The 15,841-nt window shown below is 38.1% G+C and overlaps 1 pseudogene across 1 annotated transcript; it reads left to right on the plus strand.

The window, feature by feature from the left end:
* Nucleotides 1-2,064: 2,064 nt before the first annotated feature.
* Nucleotides 2,065-6,869, plus strand: LOC308610234 (ferritin light chain-like; annotated as a pseudogene). Its single transcript has 2 exons — nucleotides 2,065-2,103; nucleotides 6,186-6,869. The product of its transcript is annotated as a ferritin light chain-like (transcript).
* The last annotated feature ends 8,972 nt before the right edge of the window (nucleotides 6,870-15,841 follow it).

Genomic DNA, 15,841 nt, shown 5'->3' on the forward strand with positions numbered 1-15,841 from the left:
TAAATAAATTAAATTAAAATGGACTTATTAAAAAATGTTTAAGTAACCCACCAGGCAAAATAAGAGAAACACAGGATTGAGAAACTAAGGTAAAAGACAAAACAAAAAATAAAATGGTAGACCTAATCTTTAACATAGCAATAATTACATTAACTGTAAATGATCTAAATAACCAAGTCAAAGACAGAGATTGGAAGAGTAGATTAAAAATTCACAAGCATGATCCAACTATATACTGTCTATAAGAAGTTTACTTTAAACATCATGATATAGGGAGTTCAAAGTAAAAGGAAGATAATGATATATCATGTGAACGTTAATCAGAAAAAGTAGGAATGGCTATATTAATATCAGATAAAGTAGACTTCAGAGCAAAGGAAATTATTAGGGGCAAACAGGGTCATTACATAAAGATAACAGGAATAATCCACCTAGATGACCCAATGATACAAAATGTGTGTGCACCAAACAACAGAACTTCAAAATACATGAAGCAAACACTGAAAAAAAGTAGTAAAAGGAGAAAATTTTAAATCCACAATTATTATTTGAGACTTCAGCACAGCAATTTATAGAACTACCAGAGAGAAAAATCAGCAAGAATATGGAAGAAATGAAAACATCATCAATCAATAGGATATAACTGACATTTAAAGAACACACTCAGTAACAGCAGAATACATATTCAAGTGTCCATGGAATATTCACTCATATACTATATACTGGGCAATAAAAAGAACCTTAGCAGATTTAAATTGTAATGTGCCTAAGTGTTGGATGCTAAGACTCAGAGGTTTTCTTATTTCTTTCATTTATATATTCATAAAAAAGTTAGCAGATTTAAAAGAATTAAAATCATAGAGTATGTTCTCTAGCCATAATGGAATCAGACTAGAAATCAATAACAGAAAGACAACAGGAAAATCTTCAATCACGTGAAAACTAAACATCACAATTCCAAATAACTCATGGGTAAAAAAGACAGCATCAAGGAAATATTTTTTAATGCATAGAATAAAAGGAAATGGAGATATAACAGATCAAAGTTTGCAGAATGAAGTGAAAGCAATGCTGAAAGAGAAGTCTATAGCACTAAATTGGGAAAGAAAGTGTTTCAAAGCAATAATCTAATTTTCTATATTACAACAGTAAAAAAGGAAGAGGAAAAAACACTAAACAAGCAGAAAGAAGGAAATAATAAAGATGAAATAGAAATCCATGAAACTGAAAACAGGAAAATAGGGGGGAAAATCAATGAAACAAAAGGCTGGTTCTTGGAAATAAACAATCTAATCAATAAAGATCTAGCAAGACTGATAAAGATAAAAAGATGGATGGCACAAATCACAGATATCAGAAATGCAACCAGGGATACCATGGCATATCCTGCAGGTTAATGAGGAACAAGTTGTTATGAGCAAGTCTACACTATAAATTGAAAAATGTAGGTGAAATGGGCCAATGCTTCTACACTCAAAACTACCAAAACTCAGCCAAGATGAAATAGATAATCTCAGTTTTCCTGTAACCATTAGAAACACTGTTTTTTCATTTAAAAACTCCCAAAAGGAATATTCAGGCTTAGATGTTTCACTTTTACCCAAGACATAAAGAATTAACACCAATTTTACATGATTTGATAAGAAATAGAAGTAGAAGGAACAGTTCCTAATTAAATTTATGAAGCCAGTATTACCTTGATACCAAAACCGGACAGGGATACGATAGAAAGAAGAAAACTACAGACCAATATTTTTTATGAAATTGGCTGTAAAAATCCTCTGCCAAATATTAGCAAATTAAATCCAGAAATATATAAAAAGAATAATATACCATGACCAAGTGGCATTTATTCTAGTTATGCAAAGTTGGTTAAATATTTTAAAATCAAACAATGTTATCCACCATATCCAATAGATTAAAGGGAAAAGTCATGTGATCCTATCCAATAAGGCAGAGAAAGCACTTGACAAAATCCAATCCCATTCATGATTTTAAAAAAAGAAGAAAAAAGAACTCCAAGCAAACTAGGAATAGAAAAGGAACATACTGAAACTCATAAAGATGATCTACAAACAACCTATACCGAGATTATATTTAACCGTGAAAGACTGAATGCTTTCTCTGTAAGATCAGAAACAAGGCACAGATATCCGCTCTCACCACTTTTATTAAATGTATTACTGGAGGTTCTAGTAAGAAAATAAAGCAAAAATAAATAAATACATACATTTAAAAGTTAAATTTTTAAAAAGTTCATTTAAAAGATAAAAGGACTATTCCTACTATGTTGAATAGGAAGGAATATATCCTACTGAATGTTGAAGAGTAATATATCCTATTATATTGCCTAAGGAAAAGTAAAACTGTCTGTGTCTGAAGAGGACATGATAATCTAAATGGAGAAAATACCAAGGAATCCACAAAAAGCTTGAGAAATAATATTAGTTTGTAAATGTTTTAGAGTACAAGATCAACACAATTTTATCACATTATATATTAATAACAAATGTGTAGAAGCTTAAATTAAAATATGTGATGCCATTTACAACTGACCTAAATAAATACTTAAATACAAGCCCAATAGGACATTTATAGGACCTCTATACTGAAAATTACAAAATGCTGATGAAGAAAAATTTTAAAGTCCCAAACAAATAGGGAGACATACCTTGTTCATGGATTAGGAAACACAACATAATAAAGATGTCAATTCTCCCCAAGTTAAGAGGCTTAACACAATTACTCTTAAAATGCCCTCAAGGTTTTTGCGGATATAGACAAGCTTTTTCTAAGATTTGTATGGTAAGAAGAGGCTGAAGAATAGCTAAAACAATTTGTAAAGGAAGATTAAAATGGGAGGAATTAATCCACCCAATTTCAAGACTTTGCAGTAATTTTGGAGGGTAGATACATAGATCAATGGAATGGAATAGAGAACCCAGAAATAGACTGACATAAATACATTTAACCTGTTTTTGACAGCAGTGCAAAAGCTATCAAGGAAGAATAGACATTTCAAAAAATGGTACTGAAACAGTTGGACATCCCTTGACAAAAACAAACAAAAAATGAACCTTAACCTAAACCTCCACACCTTACACAAAAATTAAATCAAAGTGGATCATAATCTTAAATGTAAAAGCAGGACATTTTTAGGAAAAAAAATAGAAAATCTTTGGCATCTAGAACTAGGTGAATAATTCTTAGACTTGACACCGAAAGTATGATCAATAAAAGCAAAAACTGATAAATTGTATCTCATCAAAATGAGTTAAAAATGCTTCATAGAAGATCCTTTTAAGTGGATGAAAACTCAGATTACACAGTGGGAAAACATATTTGAAAATCCCATATGAGACAGATGACTTGTATCTATAATATACAAAGAACTCTCCAAACAACTTAAAAAAATCCAACTAGAAAATAGGCACAGGACAGGAACAGACATTTCATGGAAGAGAATATACACATGGCAAAGAAGCACATGAAAAGATGCTCAACATCATTAGCATTAGGGAAATGCAAATTAAGACCATAATGAGATATCAGAGAATAACTAAAATTATAGTGACAACATCAAATGCTGGCGAGTACGTAGAAAAGTTATATCACGTCACTGGTGGGAAAATAAAATGGTTTAGCCACTCTGAGAAACAGCTTGACAGTCTCTTTTAATCCTAAAAGTAGATTCACCCTACAACGCAGTACTTGTACTCTTGAGCATTTATCCAAAAGAAACAAAAACTTAATTAAGTTCCCACAGAAACTTACACATAAATGTTCATAGCAGTTTTATTTATCATAGCCAATAACTGGCAACTACCCAAATGTCTTTCAATGGATGAATGTTGAAACAAATTGTGATAAAATCTTATGATAGAATACTACGGAGCAACGAAAAGGAACAAATTATTAATATATGCAAAAATTAAAATGAACTTCAAGGGAATGATGCTGAAGAAAAAATTTTTAAAAGCCAATCTCCGAAGATTAAGTAATTCATGATTATGTTTACGTATTATTCTTAAAATAACAAAACTGTGGAGATAGAGAACAGATTAGAAGTTGCCAAGGGTTAGAGATGGGGGTAGAAGGTACAGTGGGGAAACTTTGTGAGGTTTTTGTGGTCCCAGTACAAATAATACAGCACTCTTGGTTTTAATCCCTAAAGATTTTTAAAAACAATTCCTAATAAGAGTTGTCCAGATATTTAGCAATGGCAGCAGATTACAGGTATAGCTCCCCAACATGACAACTTCAAAAGAGATTGTACTAATTCAATGCATATGTTAATTTTAAAAAGGCCAGTCACAGTACTTAAATGGTATATATCTTAACGATATTATTCTAAGTATCTAGCTGTACCAGATGGACTAGCAGGATTTTCTGTACATTCAATCTTATTTAAGACAGTAAATCTTATAATAAGAGAGTTAAAAAAAGAAAAAGAAAAACAAACAAACCTCAACTACAGTTGGATATTCTCATAGGAAGATGAGGTGAAAATATGTAGCAGTGGTTCAAAAGCTTAAGCAGTGGCACCTAAATTTGGCTGCATATTAGAATCATCTGAAGCACTTTTTAAAAACCCTCACACTGACTGTTGGTCATCCTAGACCAATAAAATAACTTTAAATCTCCTCAGACGATGCCAGTGTCTAGCCAGAACTGAGAACCAGCAGACTAAGCAGAAGGGGATGTTTCTACAAAGATTTCTTAACAATAAGTCCTTTCACCCAATCAGATTTACCTTCCCACAAAGGGGTAAAGAAGGCTAGATGCTGACCATACTTGCTTAGCTGTAATTAGCACTTGTGACTCGCCCAAATCCTAGATCATGTTTCCCCTAAATTTCATGTTATTCCCTAAGTTTTTCAAATCCAGGGCTAAGGGGTTTGCCAGGATGAGGTTTTAAGTGTTCACACAGGGGAAGTCCCTGGCAAACCAGGACAGCGGTCACTACATTGAATTGTAAAGCATCCTAAATAACCCTGCCACTGCTCCCAGATACTAGTCTGTGCCAACCAGTGGAGAAAAGGCATTCTCCATTACTACCACGGCAAATGCTGCTGTACTTGCCTTGGCTACTCCCTATCTTTTCCAGGCATCACTCCCCTTCACCTGCTGGTGGACACTTTGGCCAGCTGACAATGCAGATATTTTCAAACTTTAAGGTGAATAAAAATCATATGGAGGGCCTGTTATAACAGAGATCACTGAGCCCCACTAGAGTTGCTGATTCCATAGGGCTGGGATAGGGCCCTAAAACTTGAATATCTGACACATTATCAGGGGACGCTGGTAAAGCTGGTCAAGTTGTTACTGAATGCAGGTTCATGTGTCTGAAGCACAGTGAGGCCAAACAAACCTAAAGGTTGGAGTCTGGAGAAGAGAAAGGTTTATTGCAGGATCGAGCAAGGAGAGGGGTGGTCCGTGTTCCAAAACCCCTGAAATCTCCAAAGGATTTCAGCAAAGCATTTTTAAAGGCCAGGTGAGGGAGGGACATCCCAGGGCATGTGATCAGCTCGTGCACAATCCTCTGATTGGCTGATGTTGAGGCCACAAGGCAGGTAACATTATCCATCCTTAGGTGCCAGGAGGTCTGAGGGCTACGTGCTCATGATCATCAAGGAGTTCATTTCTTCCATTGGGTGGTGGTTTTTAGCATCTGAAAACTCAAGAAATATGCCTGAGATACTATTATCTGAGTACTTCAGAGAGAAACTACAATAGAGGATATGGGGGATGGGTCTGTCCTAGGAAGGCCCCATAGGGTACTGCTTGGTTACAAGGTGACCATACTTTGAGAACCACTGCTCTAGTGGCTTGGAATGTTAAGAAAGCAATGGAAGAATCCCTTCCCAGATCTAGATTCTAGTATCACCAGCTATTTTGGTGGGAGGAAGGGTAAGTTTTGTCCTTGCTTGGACTTCTTGTTCATTTATATCAAAGCCTATTTGAGGCAGTGCGTTCGGCAGTCCTGCAGATCTGTCTTTTGCTTCAACAGTGTTTGGAATGAACAGACCCAGGGACGCTCCTTGCTCCAGCCCCCGACCACCTTCCAACCTTTCTTCCTTTCGCAACCTTTGGAATCAGACACTCAGCTATCCTCAGCCTCCAGGACAGGCCAACACCAGTTTTTGAGCTTAGCTCCTTATCACTGATCAACCACGAGTTCACAGGTTCGTCAGAATTATTCCACCGAGGTGGAGGCCGCCGTCCACCGCCTGTTCAACATGCATCTGTGGACACTTACCTCTCTCTGAGCATCTATTTCGACAGCAACAATGGGACTCTGGACAGTATGGGCCACATTTTTCGCCAACTGGCTGAGGAGAAGTGTGAGGGCGCCCAGCGCCTCTTGAAAATGCAAAACCAGTGCTGCGGCCGCGCCCTCTTCCAGGATGCGCAGAAGCCTTCTCAGGATGAGTGGGGTAAAACCCAGGATGCTGTGGAAGCCGCCATTCTTAGGGAGAAGAATCTGAACCAGGCACTAACGGATCTGCGCGCCCTGGGTCCTGCCCGTGCAGACTCCCAGTTCTGTGATTTCCTGGAGAGCCGCTTCCTGGAGGAGCAGGTAAAACTCATCCAGAAGATGGGAGACCACCTGACCAACCTCCGCAGGCTGGCTGGTCCGCAGGCTGTGCTGGGCGAGTATCTCTTTGAAAGGCTCACCCTCGAGCCAAACAGGAGTCTCTGAAGTCCAGCCGCGTCTGAGGAGACCCTCTGGCGTCAGAGCTTCTGCCTGAAGCCCCGCTCTGCAGCCACTAGGCAGCTTTGTAACCGCCCTGGAGCCCTCTCCCAAGCCTTGGACCAAATGGAAACAATAATGCTTTTTGCAGAAGGAAAAAAAAAAGCCTATTTGAAATACAAACAGAATAAAGTGAAAAAAAGAAATATATACATATATTCACGTTCTTTTAACATATGAATTGCCCCACTTTATCTGTGTGAAATAAGTTTGTTCCCATTATTGGGCTGGTTCTCAAGCTTTGCTGCTCGTTTGAATTACCTAAAGAGCTTTGAAGAAAAACATTGGTGTCTGGGTCCCAGCCCCAGAGATTTTGATTCAGTAGGTCTAGGGAGGAGCCTGGGCACGGGAAGGTCTCAGAGTTCCCCAGGTGATTCTAATGTGCAGCAACTTTGTGAACCACCTCTTGGCTTCAATGCAGCTAGTCATCAGATATTAAATCTAAGACACATGGACTACTAGTGCGTGAGCTCTGTCGCTAGGTGTATTCCATTTTCTTTCTCCTGGAAGATTCGTGCCAGGGAAAATGATTGATAGTTGTGTTACTTCTCTGAAATGGATGGAAATTTCCAATTAGCGTGAACAGGGGAGGGTGAATGGGTGAATGCAATAAGGTGTATCATTTACGTATTGCCCTATGTGTATGGCTAGAAGCTTTTGCAACTGAGGTCTGCCCTACTTTTCATGCTAATGGTAATGCTTGTCCTCCTAATGCAGCCATAAACTTTATAAGCCCATAGGTAGACAGCATCACAAAATATTTACCCCTCCCCACTGGCCCACTCTCAAGCTTCACTCCCCTTCCCCAATACACAAATGTACATCAATGCGCTTGAGACCAATATCAACATACTGACCTTCAATTCTTCTACTCTGCAGCTTCCCTCTTATCAGGAGATGTCAGCATTTAGTGCAAGGACAAATGCTTGCCTCTTGAGGAGTAATGTAGACAAAGCCTCCAAGAGACAAATAGCCCTCAGGGAGGGGGAAAAAGTCTTTCAAAAAGGTTGATGCCCAGAGGAGGCATTTTCAGTCATCTCAGCTTAGAGGTCAAATATCCAAAATTAAAAAGGTTTAAAAAAAGAAGAAGAAAGCAAGGAAGAAAAGAAGGAAACAATTTTCTTATCTCATAGTAATAAGGCAGTTTTCCTTAAAAAAAAAAGACTTAAATTCTCTTTCCTAATCAAAATGTGCTTTTCCATCTTTAGACTATTCCTCTTATATCCTGTATTATTCATGATGTTTAATTCTTGAAATAGCACATGGCTGAAAACAGAAGCTAACCTCTTGTTCACTATGAATTGAATCTTCTTTTCCTAGGACCCGTCTACAATGTACAATTTGGGGTTGGCCAACATAATTATTTTCTCTGAAATACGTTACAGCATTTTGCCTTTTCAATATATAGTTATACAATACATTGATAACACAACATATTTAATATAGTCAATATAGTAAATACAGCTATAACACACATGATATGATGCCACTTTGGTGATTTTCTTCATCCATGTAATTCTGAAATTTGACAGTATAGTTTTCATATTCTAATGAGCTGAGTATTACCTTTGCAAGGATAGAAAAATAAAATAAATTCATAATATTCTTGTGTGGTTTGCCCCTGGGGTGGATTACCATAATGGGGGGATATTTGAGCCTTTCCCCAAGTCATTAAAAATCCTCCAGCGAGCAGCCCCTTGTCCTCTCCAGGGAGTGGGGGGAAAGGATCTTTAATCATAATAATCCTGGGGGGAGAAATCTCGGAAATAAGACATCTGCTTCTGTGCCTTGTTGTTTTGCAGAATAGCAATGATTGCCTTAGCAGCTTCTATTGCCATATGTATACAATAAGTAAATGAACAGAAAATTGAATGAACGCATAAAAGAAGGATGAACCCACCCAGCTTAACAAACCCACTCTCTCACCTGCTGTGCCCCGAAACATGAAAGAAAGAATCATGGGATCATAAGGATTAATAAAATAACAGTCTCTGTTAACAATATTGACAGGAGGTATAAGGATAATTTGTCTGATGTGGGACCAACAGCTTAACTAACTGCTTAATTCTTTTTTTTTAAGGGCAATTCATTCATTTATTGTTTAAAGATTGTAAGACATCTGAATTTTTGTAGCACAATTTAAATGTTTTACTTTTTTGATAAAGCAGAGTATAATAGCAAAAACAATTAGTTTCCAGTAATATCTATATCTCTATTCAGAATTAAGTCTTCCACAGACATGTAACCTGGAAACAAAAGCCTGTTACAATAAGCAAAGCTTCAACGGAGTGGCTACTTTTTGGGCCAGGGAAAGGTTCATCCCTATAGGAGGATGATGTGCTATGTAAAATGGCTGCAAGGTCACAGCCTTGAGGGCGTTGGAAGTCTACTATCCTATTCCACATTACGTAGTTCAGGGAACTTCAAATGTCTGTTCATCTGCAACCAAGCTGGCAACCTTTAACTGATATTTCAAGCAGGTAAGAAATAAATGAAAAGAAATCCCTACATTGATGTTCCTTGATTTACACTGTTAAATGGTTCATTAACATGTAATTCTGGCTAAGAATTACATTTGAGACTCCTTGCTCAGATTTTGGTTAACAGTACAAATCTTTCAGAAATTCATGTTTTTATTAATCAATAATTTGTCAGCTAGGATACGTTCAGGCATCAGCTGCAACATCAAAATAGGTGCACTGCCTCAGCGCTTTGGAAAGACATAATCTAAAACACTAATAGCAGACAAAATATCTGTTACTAGACAGCATATGTGCAGTACAGCAAGACAAAAACATATTCATATGTGCCACGGACCAGCCTCAGAAAGAGGATTTCACCGCCCAGGGTCAGAAGGGACGGGGTAAGGAACTGAAGTAGCACCGACAAATGGGGTCAGAAGGACCAAGACAACTGACGGTTGCAAGGCAAGTTTTATTATGCTACAGTTGCAGATTATATAGACTAGAAAAGGGAAGGTTGCCAGACGGTGGTTTACATTATCTAATGACTGTCTCGGCTCAAGGTTAACTTCCCTGGCAGAAAACCCATAAACCCAGAATCATCCAAAATAACCTGCACGTGCAGGGTGGAGACAGATTGGCTTGTCTCATTTTACATACTTTCTGATTTCTGGACCCTGGTGATTTATCTCCCGTGGAATGGAACAAGGAGGGGAACAAGTAGGGACAGTCCCTTCGAGCAGCAGCGGCATGCCTGGCATGTCTGTAGCCTGCTCTCAAGGCTGATTGCTTCCCACAGGTCCCCCTTCTTTATTTTTTAATTTTTGCTGCAAAATAATTCCATGAAGCTTAGTGCCGAGAGTAGTATACTGAAGCATGAGGATACGAAACAGACATGAGAAGATTATTATCAATAATAGGCAAATTATGGCCAGGGTAATAACTCCTGACAACCCTCTAGTAATCCACGACTAAGGGTTTAACCACTTTAAATGATCCAGTAAAGTTTGAATTACATCTTCTGGTGAAATATCATCAAGATGTGCATGTTGTATATCCTGAATTTCAGCATTTAATTTCTTAAGATCAAGACTAATATTATTATCTGACCAAACATTCAGCAGATGCATTTTTACTTTTTCCCATTCCCAAATACAGTCATTGTACTTGTAAGGAATAACACAAATCCACGTATACTTTGCATGACAAGCTAAACGCATCCTCAATTTTAATGCTGCCATCTGATTTCCAATCCTCAAAATTGCGTTTTTAAATTCATCTAACTTGTTATTAATCTGTAAATCTATGTGACTTTGTAAAGATTAAGCAAGACTGGTATTTTGAGATAATTGATTAGCAAAGTGAGCATGATTAATACTCTGTGAAAGAGCAAGACGGGCAGTAGCCGCGGTAGCAGACAGAGCAGCCAAGGCAAGTAAACTTACTATTAGCCACCCAATAAAGCGTCTCCTTCTCTGCAAGGCTTTAGAGAGTTCCACCCATGCCTGTACTCCAGTATCTTCATACCAAGGTTCTCTCAGATGTACAGGCACCATAACATATATGGGTTGCCTTAGTATAAGCACAGATTGTGTTCCTGCAGAAGGGAACATACAACTGCTAAAAATACAATGAACACAGCTAATATTATATCCTCCTTTGGAAGAATTACCAATGTTAATAGAACCAATCAAAAGTGTATATGGAGGAGCAACACAAGTTATAACAGGTGTATTGGAATAAGTTAGAGCTAGTTTCCATATATCCCAGTTCTTTTGAAATGTGATAAACCTATCTATGATGGGAATAGAAGAGAGAAGAATTGACCCCTTGGTATGATCTGTAGTACACCATATTTGGTTATTATTCCAAGATGCATTGCAACATTCAAAATTGGATCCAGCAAAGTTAATGGTCATAAAAGGAGGAAATTGAGGTTTTGATTTTCTGTTAAGAATAGTAACCTTATGTCCAACTATAAGTATCCCTTGTCCTCCAAGTAAATGCTTCATACAGAAATAATTTCCTGAATCTTCACCTGGAACCTTGGCTATAGTAATAGCGGAATCCCAAAGTGGCGAGGCATATGAGATTCGACCTCTAATATTAATAGCTTGCCCATTTTTATACCAAATGATGGTATCCTTAAGATCCTCTCGTCGGCTGGTAGCCGGGCCTGTAAGAGTAATGTTGGTTCCTGTAAAATGAAGGTTCACAAAAGCAAAACAGTGTAATAAATGAGTGATAACATGTTTAGTAGCTTCTCGGGTCTGTGCTGTAGCACAGAGGAAACCAGAATAAGTATCAATAGTGACATGAACAAATTGTAATTTCCCAAAAGACGGGATATGAGTAACATCCATTTGCCATAAATAACTAGGTAATAATCCACGAGGATTAACACCATAATGTGGAACAGGAAGGTGAGGTAAGCACTGTGGGCATTGCTTAACAATTTGTCGGGTGGCTTCACGAGTAAGGGAAAATTCTTTGCGTAACGTAGCCGCCGACTGATGGTGTAAAGCATGCGACTGCTGTGCTGCTTGTGAAGCAGTTTGATCATAACTTACCATAATATGAGGGTGTCCAGGACATGGACCATGAGTATCAACAGTATGAAGATAATGAATGCAATACCTTAGCCATTCTTGACAGCATGACGAACGGAAAGGAGGAGGACGGTAATTTGGGATATGTCCTGCTTTAGGGAAAAGAGATTGAGGAGGAAGAGTAACTTTAACTTTATTTTTGGGAGGAAAACGCACAGGATAAAGATCACGTTTAGATCGAGTTAAAACATCTGCAGTCACATTAAGTTTAGACAATGGACCAGGCAAGTTAGAATGAGCACGGATATGCAGAGCTGCAACACGGCCATCGTGGGAACGAATAAGCTGTTGAAGCAAACGAAAAGAGGATGATAATTCAGGGTCATTAGTATGTCCTCTGGTCACAGTCTCCAGAAGAAATAATAAGCTGATAAGATATTTACTATCAGAAAACAAATTAAAAGATATAGAAGGCAAATGTTTAAAAGCCATCATGACAGCATACAGTTCAACACGTTGAGCTGAAGTCAAGGAAGTTTGTTTAATGAGTTTTGTTCCGTCGTCAGTGATTACATAGCCCCTCCTGAAGAAGAACCGTCTGTAAAAACCAAAGGTACATGAGGAATAGGCTGTTGCCTAATTATAGAAGGAAAGATATAACAGTTAACTTTGTCGAATTGGATCAATTTATCAGCAGGGTAATGGCATTCCAAGGCACCTGAAAATCCTGCAAGAGCAAGACCCCATTCATTACTATGTTGAAAAAGCCAATTTTGTTGACTAACTGAATAAGGGATAATAATTTGAGAAGGTTCTATACCCAGAAGTTGTAAGCATCTAGTTCTACCTTGCATTATTAGCTTACTACTAAGTTCAAAATAAGGGTTAATAACCTTAGAGGATGTAGTTTTCATATGAATCCATTCAATAATGCCAACAGTTTGCCATAAGATGGCAGTAGGCACATGAGGTGTTGGACAAGCAATTAAAGAAATTGGCAGGTGAGTATGCATTCGAGTTAACTGTGCAGAGCTGATAGCTCTATTAACTACTTGTAAAGCTTGAAGTGCTTCTGGAGTCATAGAGCGTGAAGTAGAAGGAGCTGAGTCACCTTTAAGAATATCAAACAAAGGCTCTAATTGAGCAGTAGTAAGTTTTAAGGAAGGCCTTGGCCAATTAATGTCTCCAAGTAATTTTTGAAAATCCTTTAATGTTTTTAAATTATCAACTCGAATTTGCAGTTTCTGAGGCCTAATGGTAGTGTTATCAATATATTTTCCCAAATAGAAAAATGGAGATTGTCTTTGAATTTTTTCTGAGGCAATGACCAAGCCAAATGATTGTAAGGATTGTTGTAAAAATGGAAAAGCAGTCTCTAATAAAGAAATATTATCAGTGGCTAAAAGTATATCATCCATATAATGTATGAGATATAACGTTGGAAACCTTTTTCTCACAGGAGTTAAGGCCTGAGCCACATAGTTTTGGCATAATGTAGGACTATTTGCCATGCCCTGAGGCAATACTTTCCATTGAAAGCTCCTCATGGGCTCCTTAAAATTTAAGGAAGGCAAGCTAAAAGCAAAATGTTTTCTATCTTCAGGAAACAAAGGAATAGTGAAAAAAACAATCTTTTAAATCTATAACTAAAAGATGATAATCGTGTGGTATGGCTGTTGGAGAGGGTAGGCCTGCTTGAAGAGCTCCCATTATTAGCATAGTTTTATTAACAGCTCTTAGATCCTGTAATAACCTATATTTTCCAGATTTTTTCTTGGTAATAAAAATAGGAGTATTCCAAGGACTATTGGAAATTTCTAAATGCCCTAATTGTTTCAGTACTAATTGTTCTGCAGCTTCTAATTTCTCCTTTGTGAGGGGCCATTGGTCCACCCATACAGGGTCATCACTCAGCCAAGTAATTGGATCGGCAGTGAGTGGAGGAGAATCCAAGGCCCCTAAGAAAAACACAAACCTTGTCTATCATATTTTATTTTCACATCAATAGGATAGACAGGTCCTTGTTGATTTGTTCCCAGCCCTTTTGTGGGAAGAAATCCTTGATCCAACATCATATTAGAGACTTGAGAATTTGGACTATAAAGTAATACTCCCATTTCTTTTAATATATCTCGGCCCCAGAGGTTTAAAGGCAGCCTAGGCAAAACATAAGGCTGGAAGTATCCTGAATGGCCCTCACTATCTTGCCATAATAACTGACTACTTTGCATAGGAGAAGAACTCTGTCCTATTCCTTGAAGTTCTGTAATAGTAGGACTAACGGGCCAATGTTTATGCCAGTGAATCTGTGTCATAACAGAGACATCAGCTCCAGTGTCTAACAAACCTGAAAAAACCTTTCCATTAATGGTTCATTTCCTTTCTGGATGTTCTTTCCCTATCTTCTGAATCCAGTAGGCAGCATTAGATGATCCAAAAGCCTTTGTGTCTCTCTTTTGATGTTGTAAAATTTGTCCATGAGGTACAAAGGGCAAAAGTAGCAATTGTGCAATTTTATCCCCAGGAGAAATCATTATTATATTTTTAATAGTTTGTGCCATGATTTTTATTTCTCCTTCGTAGTCACAATCTATGACTCCTGGCATAATAGTTAAACCCTTCATGGTGACACTACTTCTTCCCAATAGTAGTCCCATCAAACCCTTGGGTAAAGGTCCATAGATGCCCGTAGAGAAGGCCTGAGGACCCATTTCAGGAGTTAATACATAGCGGGCGGAGGTACTGTGGTCCAGTCCTGCGCTTCCTGCTGTTTCTCTGGAGAGCAAAGATATTGTATGTTTTTGTTTTTGGTTAATGTCTGATTGATAGTTTGAGGAGGATACACAGACATTGCCCCTATTATCTGTTGGGGCCGGGGAAGGCCCCGGGAGGAGTTTCCCGACAGTGGTGTTCCATCCTTGTGGGCCACTGAGCGACCAACAATCGCGTGCCCAACGTTTTCCCCTATTGCATTTAGGGCATAAACCAGGGATTTTCTGACCATCTGGAGGGTTTTGAGTAGGGAAGGAAGGACCAGGGTTACAGTGAAAAGATCTACATTCTCCAGCAAAATGACCTGCCTTTCCGCATTTAAAACTAGTCTTTGTTCTCTTTGGATTGTTTTTAAACCCCACTTTAGTTGATGCTGCAGCCATAGCAGCACCCTGTATATAAGCAGGCCCAATGTCTGCACAAAGGCGAATATAATCCTCCAATGTTCCCCGTTTTCTCCAAGGTCGAATCGCAGCCTGACATGCATTATTAGCATTTTCAAAAGCAAGTTGCTTAACTACAATTGTACCAGTGAGTCCATCCACAATGAGTCTCCCCACCGGCTGTAACAATCTATCTACAAAATCAGCATATGGTTCATCAGGTCCCTGTCTAATTTTTGAAAGATCCTCAGTTTTGTGTGTAGAAGATAATTTCTTCCAGGCTTGTAATGCCAAATGATTTATTTGAGGATAAGCAACAAAGGGATAAGTTAATCGAACTTGTAAAGAAATATATGGTCCTTCCCCAATCAGCATATGATAATCAACTGGAATATCATGGGTAGCATTCTTTTCTGCTTGTTCAGCAGCCCGTTCATAAAAATCAAACTTCCATATTAAATAATCTCCACCATTTAAACAAGCTCGTGCAATAGACTGCCAATCAGCAGGGGGAAGAGCTTCTCCTGTAATAGTGTCAACCATAGCAGTAGTAAAAGGAGCAGTGGGCCCATATTGAGCACAAGCAGATTTTAAATCTTTCAAAACTTTAAAAGGAAGAGCCTGATGCTCCCTAATAGCCTGTTGAGGATTATTAGGATCAGGTCTTTCCGTGACAGGACAACAGAAAATAGGATCTTCTCCTCGTTTTATTGCTGCTTGTACAGCACGTTGCAAGGGACTGAGCAGTTTTACAGATGGAGAATTTTGAGGAAGACAGTCCTTACTAATTTGCAGCTTTTTCACTGACTTATCTATTATAGCCATTAGAAAATCATCTTCAGGATACTTCTCTCTTTTATGTTTAAAAGCCTCATCTGTTAAGTCAAAATGTTCCTCTTCATCTGAAATATTTAAATTTAT

The sequence above is a fragment of the Mesoplodon bidens genome (genome assembly GCF_964165515.1).
Source record: "Mesoplodon bidens genome assembly, contig: HAP1_SCAFFOLD_301, whole genome shotgun sequence".
Taxonomy (NCBI): Eukaryota; Metazoa; Chordata; class Mammalia; order Artiodactyla; family Ziphiidae; genus Mesoplodon; species Mesoplodon bidens.